Source organism: Lolium rigidum, chromosome 2 (assembly GCF_022539505.1).
Source record: "Lolium rigidum isolate FL_2022 chromosome 2, APGP_CSIRO_Lrig_0.1, whole genome shotgun sequence".
Taxonomy (NCBI): Eukaryota; Viridiplantae; Streptophyta; class Magnoliopsida; order Poales; family Poaceae; genus Lolium; species Lolium rigidum.
Window position 1 is genome coordinate 54,344,378 of NC_061509.1, and position 11,953 is coordinate 54,356,330.

The window sequence follows — 11,953 nt, forward strand, 5'->3', positions numbered from 1 at the left end:
CAAACGGACCGGGCCTGTACCCCCGTTTTCCACTAGTGTCTGCTCCACAATATAGTTTTCTAAAATGGTTCATATTATATAACAGCGGTAGTATACCGTAGTAACATCTAAGTTTGATCTAGATTTAAACTAGTGTACTTCTCGTGAATGCTACACCTACATATGCACGGGACGGAAGCACGTACTGACGTACGGAACGGTCGGGAGCCAACTCCTCCTCGAATCGTACAATTTGAGATAGCTAGAAGTGCACGATCGCTTTGAATTTCTAATCGACCAGTGGTGCACACATGGCCATGGGCCACCATGCCGGGGATCGGATCGATCGGCGGTGCGGAGGTACCAAGTAGGGACATCAGGGCATTCTCCGCAGCTATCTAAATATACGCCTTGTGCCGTTTGTTTTGTGTCGTTTAGTTGGATGCTGCGCCTAACATGGCGATCCACAAAATTGCCATGTGGCTTTTTTTTTGAACGGCTCTGCACAATAACAAACCTCGACGGACAGCAATAGCGGACGGGAGAACGTGCGACCACCCAAACGGTCATAACCGGACACGCGGACGCGCCGGTTTGGATATCCCCGTTGGAGATGCCCGAACGAAAGTTGTTTTGAGGAGGATTGGAGGAGTTTCTCCGATCTGCCACATTTGCCTTTCCTCGTTCCTCATTCCCACTGTGATCCGATGGAGGAGACTGTTCCGTGAGGGCATCTCCAACGGGCGACGCAAATAGAAGCTGAGCGACTGTTTGCGTTCGTGCGGTCGAAAAATGCGTCTAGGACTAGGCCCAGCGGTCTGACACGTAGTGACCGGCTATCCGCGGAGACGCAAACCTGGTTAAAATATGCGCATCAGATGCGTCTCTGCAGACACCGCGCGGACGCGCTAAGTATACGCTCACGACAGTGACGTTTTGTCGGGCCCGCCAGGCAGCGACCCTGGCTCGATAGGTCTTCTCAGCCGCGCCAGTACTGGTGCCGAGGCGTCGCTTCGGCAGTCTGCGCCACGTTAATGGTGATGCCCCGCCTGTTGAGCGGCCGCCGCCCACCTCTGCCAACGAAGTTATGGCGATGCCACGCGTGCCACGCCCCTCGGCTGCCTCCGACGTATATAAAGAGGGCGCGCGCTCGTCTTCCTCATCCTATCCTCCACACAAATCCTAGCCGCCACAACCTCCACCTTAGCGTCGTCTGGCTCTTCATGCGACGCAACTAGCAACGCGAGGAACTCCATGGCGGGTCCAGGTGGCCGGCGAGGTGGTCGAGGCCGCAGGCGTGGCTGCCGCGGCCGAGGCCACCGAGGTGGAGCAGCTACGGCCCCACGCCCGATGTCGCCGTCATCGTCTTCGCAGGAGGACCGGTGCTTCGAGTTCCTCCTCCACATCAACCAGGACCTCCTCGACATCAAGCGGCTCCCAGAAAAATTCGCCGAGTTCGTCAATGGTGTCGAGCCGGCCGAGTTGCATCTACGGGAGGCCAGCTACAACTTTTGCTGGTAGCCTGTCGAAGTCTTGTTCGACGGGCAGAGCAAGATGTACATGCACACCGAGTGGTACAAGTTCGCTCGCGACCTCGCTCTCGAGCCGGCTGCTAGCTCACCTTCCTCTACGAGGGGGATGGCGAGATGATCATCAAGGTGTTCGACGACACATCCTGCCGCAGGCACGACCACACCGGCGAGTCCGGCTCGAACACTGACAGTGTCAAAATGTTTTTTCTTTACAACCAAGATGACCACATGCCAATTGAAGTCACTAGTGGAGATTTTTGGATGTTTGTCCTTGATAGGAACAACATAGAAACAACAGGGTTATCATTGCCAGCTGGATTTTCCAGTTTGGATGATTGAGTGTGTTCGAGAGTGTTCTTTTTTGGCAGCGAACATAAGTCAGATGCGTGGCAAACACTAATTTGGTTTCCTCATTTTGCAATGTTTTACCATGTTTTCAACTATGTATTAGTTCGTGTAATATTTGCAACTATGTTTAAATAAAAAGAGAAAAAACAGTAGGAAATATAATATGCTTTGAGCTACTGGTGGTACTCCAGACACAAACGGATGTGCGGACAAAAAACAGCCATTTTCACGTCTATGAGACGATGCAAACGGGCGCGCATAGACAATTTAGAGCGTAGATGCCCTAATGCGCGACAACGAAGGCTGCACGACCAATGCGGCGATCGCAAGTCGGGTACTTTGGGGTCCGGCTCACCGGCGTTCTGTCTCCCATACCGTACGTGCCAGGTACACAAGCACGTACTTATTCTTCTCCAGTGGAGTACTCAACTCTGCCCATGCTGCATTGCTACCCAGCCTGGTCCCGCCTACCAACCGGCAATGGTGTTGGGCTCCGGGTTTGGCGGCCAGATTTGGGCATGAGGCCCGGTTGGGATCTGCGAGGTCCAAGGGTGGTCCGCGGGTGCGTTTTGCGTCCGCGTTTGGACACCCTCTAACACCGTGCTTCCATTGTTCTTCGCGTTCGTGCTTGATCTGTTAGGTATAGATCCAGCGGCTTCTTCGCCCGTTCATGTCGGTGGCCCTCGGTCTTCGCTGGGCGCTTTCGATGCTGGCTGGCTGTTTCAGGGAAGGGTCCCTAGGCTAGCGTGTGCTCGCCGAGGGCGGCAGCACGTCCTGGGCTGCAGCTGCTTTCGCGGCTGTGGTCTTTCCCTCCGACCTTCACGATTGCGCTGGTGCTGTTTGCACTGGTGCTCCTAGTGCGACTTAGGTTGGAGGCGCGGCAATGTTCTCCGCCTTGTTCGCTCTACATCCTCGCGATGGCATCCGGATTTTCTGTCCATGTTTGGACCTCGACGAAAGTTGCGCATGGCTCTGTCCTGTGCCGGCGACGACGTCACCTGCGGGTGTCGTTCCCTTGTTGAAGGTGTCCCGATGATGGCCCTCCTGTTCGAAATGATGGATTCCATCCCTCCGCCTCAATTTGCTCCTCTTGGAGGCCTCGCTTCGTGTAAGCTTCTCTGGTAGTGCCCTCTGGAACACCGTGTGACCTCTCGATGGTGTCGCAGCCCTCTCACAACATCGGCCTGGCTGCTTTTACACGGTTTGCGCTGCGGTAGCTGATTTCCTTCCTAGCGCCTTGGGGGGCTTTGCTAGGTCGGCGTATGGTCGCAGCTCTTGCCGGTGTGCCTATCCCAACGCCGGGGGAAGATGTTGTGTGTTTGGTCTGGACCTAGCCTGAGCTCCATGGGTGGTGGTGCCCGGGTCTGGGTGAAAACTTTGCAGGTCCTTCTCTGCCGACGACGATGACACATCCTTGCGCCATTCACCTTCTTGGAGGCGTCGCCGCAAGACCCTTCCCCTTTGGTTCCTCAAGCTCTACCTGGTGGCTGGCCCATCGCTGAGTTTCCCCTTGAGTTGCAGTGTTGGTGCGGTGGAGGTTCGTTGGCGTGGATTCGGTCGCGATCGATCCGGTGCAACAGAAGACAAGGCTCCCTCTTCCAAGATTATATGGTGCTTCGGCTTGCTATTCTGTGTTGTCTTGTGTTGTGGTTTTGCTTAGGTGGATGAGAGAGAAGTGGAGAGAGAAGAGAGATGGGCTCTTATGCAAGAGCCAGCTCTTGCACGTGCTCCTAGGCACTTTGTGAGTATGTGTGGTGGGCCTTTTACACATAAAATTATCAATCCTTAAAGCCAACTATTGTACTCCCTCCGGTCCTATTTAATTGACTCAAATTTAGTACAAAGTTGTACTAAATCCGAGTCAATTAAGTAAGACCGGAGGGAGTACAAGTTAGCTATAAGCTGACTATAGCTGGTCTTATAGCCAGCACCCGGCTGCACTATTGGAATTGCTCTAAGCTCTACATTTGATACCGCCACAGTCATAATTGTTGGACGTGCCGAGAGAAGGCGTGTGGTTGACTCTTCAGCTCAACCTTTGTACGGTCAAAGTTATATACTAGAGTACTTCACTTGAATGTTCAGCCCACCATTTGTACACTATCGTGGAAAATTATAACAAGCTAACCTGTCAGTCTGTCACAACGAATGAAAGCCCATTACATTCAGTGTGGGAGCTTCGTATGCTTACTCGTGCGCAAGGTTTTGTTTCCCCTCGGTAGCTATTTTTACCAGAATGAGCAGGAATTTCCGATTTCAGTTAAATATCTTAATTTGCGTTGTTTTACCGTCTGGATTTATGGAAACGGGTTTTGAAATTGAATAATGTAAACAACAAAGTTGATAAACCACGATACCAATATGGCATCATGTGTGGGAAAAGTCCCAGTTGAACCTGGGTGCACGTGAACCCAGGTGGGAAATGCATTTTCTAAATGTTAAAAAATTCTGAAATGAAAATAACGGGGTACGTATGCATGTTCCATGTGTGCGTAGAAAGTTTCCGCGAATAAACCACTTTTTTATTTCAGAATCTAAAAAAGACAAAATACGTCACATATATACTGCTATATAGCCCTTCAAAATTTCACTTTTTTGCCGATGCAAAATAAAAGGTTTTTTCGTAACGGAACTCATGTCCAGGGCACATGTTTGAGATCACCTTTGCATTCATTTTGTGTTTTAATTTTTAAAACATGTTTTTACATCACAAACCACTTTTGAAAAAATGGGTTCACATGCACCTAGGTTCTTTTTAATCACTCTCGTGATGTTAGTATTCCAAACCAAGACCTTCCTGGAAGGCCGACAGTGGCATTGCCGCCCTCTACGCCTTAACCATGTGATATACTTTATGCTCCTTTATCGTATATTACATACCAGTTGTATTTAACTCTATTCTCATAGTCGAAACTCAAATTGGTTTGATTTTTTTTTTACCGATTGTCACCTTTATCGCAGTGTAACGAATTTTCTAGTTTTTGCCGGTATATCGGAAATTTTGGCCAAGGATAAAAACATTGCCATGCGGCGCCTTCATGACGAGGAAAATATGAGTGCCACCAATGGTATTTGAAGGACTATGATATTTCCACACCGAAGTACTAACAATCGCTTAGAGCATCTCCACTTCGCGATGCAAGATATCGCGATGGACGTGTCCAACGCCCATGTTGCATTCATCCAGTTCTTCGACCGCTCCTTCGCCTTCTGTGGCTTCTTTAGTTCTTCTTCTTCTTCGCCTCGGATCCATCACCGGCAGGGAAATTGTTTTGGAACTTCCTCGGCACCGCATGTGCGGCAAGGAGGAGGCGTGAGGGCGTCGAGGCGAGAGGGGAAAATGACGGAAGTGGTGGCGGCTGGGCGGGGAAATTGAGGAGAGAGAGAAAGAGAGAGAGAGAGAGAGAGAGAGAGAGAGAGAGAGAGAGAGAGAGAGAGAGAGAGGGGAGAAATCATAATTTTTGGAGGAAAAAATATTCCTCGCTCGCTAACAAGGCAGACCCACCCACTTTTGGGAACCGAGTGGAGATGCTCTTAGGGCATGTACGCAGTGCCACGTAGGATAAACGATGAGGTGGAGGAAAGAGAAATATAAAAAAAACTTTGTCTTCTCTTAGCTACCTAAGAGATCATCTCTTAGCACAATCTCTCTCACCATAAATTTAGGATGTTCCGTTACTAAAGATGAAACTGAAAAACAACCCATTGTGCATCATGTCTTATTGTTATATCTAGTTTACGTGTCAAGATTAAGGTAAGACAGTCTTATCAACCATTGCATATGTCCTTAGACGCTTAGAGCATCTCCAACAAATGATGTAGATGTAAAATAACTACCATATACATCACCTTGGTCCAAAAAACAAGCTCTAGCAGATGATGTAGATATAAAAAAAACGAGCCAATTTTTTTACATCGCGATGTATATTTTGCATCATGTGAAATATAGATCACCTGGGAGAGGGTGATGTATCCACAAGATGCAAAAATAACATCTAGTTTGGACTTTGCCTAGCTTCCCCATGCGTCCTCCTCCGACAGCGCCGGCCGAACCCTGCCATTGCTCGCCCACCACGCGCTAGACCCCGCCCCTCCTCGCTAGACTCGTCCCTCAGCCAAGGATGGCAGAACACCAGTGAGGTTCGATCTGTCGCCTGCGAGCTCCCGCGCGGCCAAAGGGAGGACGATGACGAGCTCAAGGTGCTCCTCTGCCGCCGCATCGGGTCCCATCCCACCTTCTTCCTCACCCCTAGCCAGAGCGTTGCGACAGCTTGGTCGAACAATGCGAGGGCGACTCTGCTTTGGTTTCCATTCCCCTCTCCCAATTGTGGAGGATCGGCCGACATCGCCCTTGCATTGAATATGTGTTAAATTTTGAATATCAATAGAAATGTGTAAAGGTGGTGTTCTTATTTAAAATTTTGTAGCACACATGATGCAATATACATCAATTTCTGGAGCACTTACAGATAAGAGGTGATGTATTTTACATCATATGATTTTGTTATTAAACATCAACTGCTGGAGATGCTGTTAGATAGTTACAATCTGGTATGATACTAACCTGGATTGTTTAATAAACACAACTAACTATGGCAGGCGGGCAGGAAGACATCATAGACACGCGTCAAAAGTATCCAAGATGAGCTAGCATAGTCGGAACAGAACCTTGAAAAGCCGAATTAGCTGCACAGTCTTCCATGCTTCTGTTTATATAAATTCAGCGGTCGTCCAGAGCCCGTGACCGTGATTCCGGACTGTACGGTACGGGGCCCGTGTGAAGCTGCTGACATTATCCGGAGTGCGGAGGTAGCAGCAGGTGCAGAGTGGTTTGTTTAAGCACTTTGCTAGGCGGTGCACTGGGATTCCGATGTGCAATATACTGCACTCGACGCTCCGTGAACTCTCATCCCCAGTTTTCTCGCGCCCGTGATCCGCCGAATAACTCGAACATTGTGCTTGAATTGCTGACGGGATCTGGAGACATTGCCAAAGCCTTACACGATCTAGGCACAAAATGTCCTATTAGAAAAAAAAAACCACGTCAACAAAAAATATTTGTTTGCATCTTCCATTACTTTTGAAGCTGCTTGTACTGATATTGATGATTATAGAAAGATTAGCTGAACTTTCTGAAAAAAAAATCAAAACACGGCACGCGTAGCCGAACGAACGATCATTTGAAGATCTACAAGATGTGGAAAAAAATTAACAAACGATACCATGTTATATATATAGTAGAGAAATAATAAACGATAAATATAATAAGATGTCTCAACCTATTAAAAATAAATCTAAAAACCAAGCAGATTTTTGACTTTTTTTTGTTTTGTTCTTACCACAATTAATCTTGAACTTTTCCGGCTTAATAAAAATAAGAAGGATACCGAACATAGACTTGCAAACAGGATTTTTTTTTTCCTAATTTCAATTTAAGTCACAGTGCCAAGCCTTCGTGTAAGTGCATAACCGTGAAAGTAATCAACCAACATTAACATGAGTTCATACTTCATACCCAAGTATAACTGAACGGCCTTGTCGCCGTTGTTCGGGTGATGCTCACCATTATCAAAGAACTTTGATAGAAATCCTGAAATCGATTTAGGGAATCAAAAAGTGAAAGACGTACCATACGTACCTATAGCTTTATGATCTTTCAACACCATCACTGATACTGGTTACGAGATCTTGCTGTTGAATAAAAAAAAATTGTTTACTGTAAACGATGCCATTTCTATTAATGTGAGGGGGAAAATGCCTCTCATCTTCCCGGTCTCCTTCAGCTTCACCACACACCTAGCTTATCGTCTTCTGCATGTCGTACACTACTGCAAATATTCCACACGTACGTATTGCTGTACCGTGCAGCTGGCGCGGTCGAGCGGTATCACTCGACCGTGACAAGTTTTATTTTCCTCTCCTATCTCAGTCGATATCTTTTTCGAAAAAAATCTCAGTCGATATTATACTGCCTCGACTAGATTCTCGAGTCTCGACGGAGGTTGAACGCAAAATTCAACGATACGCGTGAGATCATTTCGTTCCACGGCCTGTAGTAGGTCGACGTGCCTTTCAATTTACTCAGAATAAATCAGAAAAGATGTGTCTGTATCTCAAGATCTGCACTTGATACTATCGTCTCTCTCGTCTCCTTTTCTGCCAAAAGCCGAGCTGTTCCATCCATCTTGTACATGACTGAGCCACGAGGCGCGAACGTGATGCCAAGAGTCGCTTTGGCTGAGAGAGATGGCGGAGGACGAGGGTACTTGCCGTGGTACGGAAACAAAGCGCAGGAATATCTTCCTTAACATAACAGACATGATGAGCTTGTTTCTTTTGTTATTTAGCTAGCTTTGAGGTTTTATTTTGCCAGACAGCTAGCTTTGAGGTTTATATATAAAGAAAGACAGCCGTGAAACTTGAAAGTCAAAAACCTCTCAATCTAACGACGAAAGGCCGGAGGAACTTGAGCGGCGCCAAGGGGCAAGTTTATTTTTTCAAGCGATCACTAGGAATTGAATTTCATTACCATGATAATAACCAAATACGCGTCATCCAGCCATAGGGCCAAAAGTGTTAGCCATAATATTGATCCAAAGCGCAGGACGTGGCTGGCTTGATCCGGTGTTTGCGATGTGGGTTGTTAGTGCATGGTGTGTGTGCGCGTCGTGCAACCGTGGCGAGTGGAGCGGCCAAGTCCTGGAACCGTGCGAGTCATGCAGCTAGTGCGGCCATGTTAGTTGCTGCTGCGTATGCTATAAGTAGTGGTGATGTATAGAGAGAAGAGCTAGCAGTGAGGTAGTCTCCTGTGTAGTTTCTCACGTATGTGCGTGTAGAGAGTGAGTCAGAGATGTAGTCTCGCCGCGGCTGTGGTGTGTGACTGTGTGCCCGGCCGGCCGGCAGGAGAGAGCTCCCTGGGTAGTAGTGTGTGCGTTTGTACCACCATATATGTGTCCGAGTCGTTGTGAGAAATAAAGCCAAGATACAGGCGTTCGTCGCCGGAAAAACTTTGTGATGTCTCCTTCATTTTCTTTCGTTCCGGCGTTCGTGTCGCCGGAGGGCTGCCCGGCGTGTGTCGCCGGAGGCAGCCCCAACAAAAAGTAATCGCACCAGGTGCAACAGAAAGTAAAGCGCCGCCTACTGCTAGCAGCGTTCGTACGAGAAGTTTGGACCTTCTGATATTAATTACATGAACTAACCAAAAACAAGAGCTAACAAAGACCACCATCCAGTCCCACAGGTAATCCTCTCAGGAATCACACATTTGCATCTTCACCATCCTCCTAGCACCATTATCACTGGTTCGAGAATCTAGCAAACGCATATGTCGTTGATGTCCAGCAGAAGAGCGTCCAACATTTGCATTGTCAGCTGCACCAGCAAGCCTCAGCATACGGTCAGCTCTAGCGCGAATAGCATCGCATCCTGCTCATTGTGTAATCGTGCCCAGTGTTTCATGAAGACATGTTACCACCCGATTTTGGCCAAATCAGGAGGTGGGTCGTAAGTGAAGATGGGCTTGAAGGACGTACACGTGGAGCACCTTCGAAGCGGCCTTGCGCTAAGAGTTTGGGCTAAGTGGCCCGTGTATTTGTAATATTATTAGATCGTATCGTGTTTAGAATTAAGAGATAGAGTCTGGCCCGTGCACGGTTAGGTGCACGCCCCAATTAGAAAGTCCCTTGGACTATAAATATGTATTTAGGGTTATCGGAAAAGGAGGACAATCATCGTTCAACCAACACAAATCAGGCGCATCGCCACCCCTTTCTTCGAGGGTTTCTCCCGGGTAAGCTAGCGATCTAGGCAGTACACGTTTATTCGTCAACCTTGTACTGCTCGTGCTGAAGCCTTGTTGATGGCGAGCAGTACTATTTATCCTTAGGTGTTTAGGGATTTGCATTGATGCTTTCACGTGCGTATCTGCGTGGCGATGCCGTCCCTCGACACCTAGCTGCCCTTACGTCTATCCAGACGTAAGGGCAGCATCCTGCTTTTTCGTTACTTAGTAGATCCGATCCGTTATAGTTGCTCCTTGCTCCGCAAGGATTAGTTTAATATCTGCATAGTTAGGCCTTACGGCTGGGGTCGGAGGATCCGGTAGTGCGCTAGATGTTGTTCACCGTCCCTGCGAGGGATGTTCCGGGAATCGACGTTATGTTGGTTTTAGGCCTCTCGTAGGGGTGGTTTGCATCGTCTTCCGTAGCTGCTAGGCCCGATCACACGTGGGACGTTCCGGTTATGCGGTGAAAACCCTAAACTGTCGTGGATCGTTTTAGCTTTGTCACGATCAAGCGGGATCCCCATGCCATTGTAAATCCAACGTGAAACATGGGGCGATCGGCTCCTTGAGCCGATCCACGAGGAAACACGAGAGCCGATAGGGCTCGTATTTAATGTTTACGTGTCTACCATGCGGGAACAATCGAAGCACTAACACCTTCCCGACCGGGTCTAGGTCGGGTGGCACGCCCTAGCAACCGCCGGGACGTTGGCCAGAAGATTTGCGGGACGACGCGAGGTGCCAGGGATCCACTAAGCGGCCCTGGGAGCTTCCCGGCTCTTCGTGTTGCTCAGCCATTGCCCGTCGGTGGGTTTTGGAGGGTAACACATTCTGGCACGCCCGGTGGGACCACCTTCTGCAACATCCACGTCAACATCGACATCCGGGATGGCAGAGGGGCCAATCACCTACAAGGATCTCCCTGCGGAGCACAAGAAGAAATACGATGAGCTGAAGGCCATCTGTGAAGCCGAGCTCATCGGCTCCTCTGAGACAACCCGTTCTCGCAACATCAAGCTCAAAGGAAACACGTGTCTGTCGCGTGGCGTCAATACAGTAGATCTCAGCCACTCTATAAGGGAGCCAGGGTTCTCCTTTAGTGTCAATATGGCTAGGCTGGTGAACTGCCATAGCGCGGACAAAGCAGAGAGCAGCCACTCTCGTGGCAAAGATAAAGAGGAGGCTGTTCCACGCGACCGGCCCCAAGATAAGGATAGACGGTACCTGACCGAGGAGGAGGTGAGAAGTACACGGTATCAGCGCCCACTCTCCGTGCATCTCCTCAACAAATATGAGCAACAGTATGACCGACGTCGGCGCTACGACGAAGACGATGAAAAATATCGTCGGTCTGATGCAGAAAACAGGAGGTATCGTCAGCATGACAGGAACAACGACGGGTACGAACGCCATGCTAGAGGGAGGTCAAAGGAGCAAGATGACATGGATAGGCACTGGGACTGTCCTTTCTTCAAACATTGCTGGGACTCAGGAATGAGCCGATTGCCAACAATCGAGAACTGCCCAGAATGCAAACAGCAAAGGAAAAGGACAAGTGAAGATTCAGTGTTCGAGCGTCTAGGACCTCTCCCACCTCAGAATAAACGAGCTGAGTCATCTCAAGAAGAAGACTTTGAGGAGTCAGATGGAGAAGAAGATAGGTACCACCGACCAAGGTGGTGCCCTGATGGACTCAGCCATTCTCGGAAGCGTAGAGTGCAGCGGCTGCGAAACCTGGAAAAAGCCGAGGCACAGTACCTGTACACATTGAGAAGAGCACGGCCCGATCTGGCCGTGAAAATCCAACAGACATTGGAGACGAAGGCGCGCCCGCCAAAGAGAGTATGGCGCCCCAAACAGACGAAAGCCGATGCACAAGCATCGGCGGATGCCGATGTAGAGATGTCGGCTGGTACAAACACAGTGTTCAGGATCTCGTCAGAGATTCATGACCCAAGACATGATGAGCATGCCTCCGTCAAGTCACGTCACCATAGTAAAAGACCGAGAAGTTGTAAACCCTCATCAAGCGTCATGATGGAAAAGGAGGCCGATGTTAGCAATCGGCCAGCATTATCCTCAACATACGCTTTGCCTGTGTTCAACATTGACTTGGCAAGCGATGGAAAGCAGGGTTATGGGTTTACGTCAGCTAACAAGCTAGAAGAGGTTGAGGAAGTCGAGAAGGATATCAAGCAGATGTTGGACGCCGGGTGCCTCAGGCCGTACAGGTACACTGAATTGGTTTCCAATGTTGTACTTACGAAGAAAAAGGATGGCCGATGGCGCGTCGCTATAGATGTCCGGAACC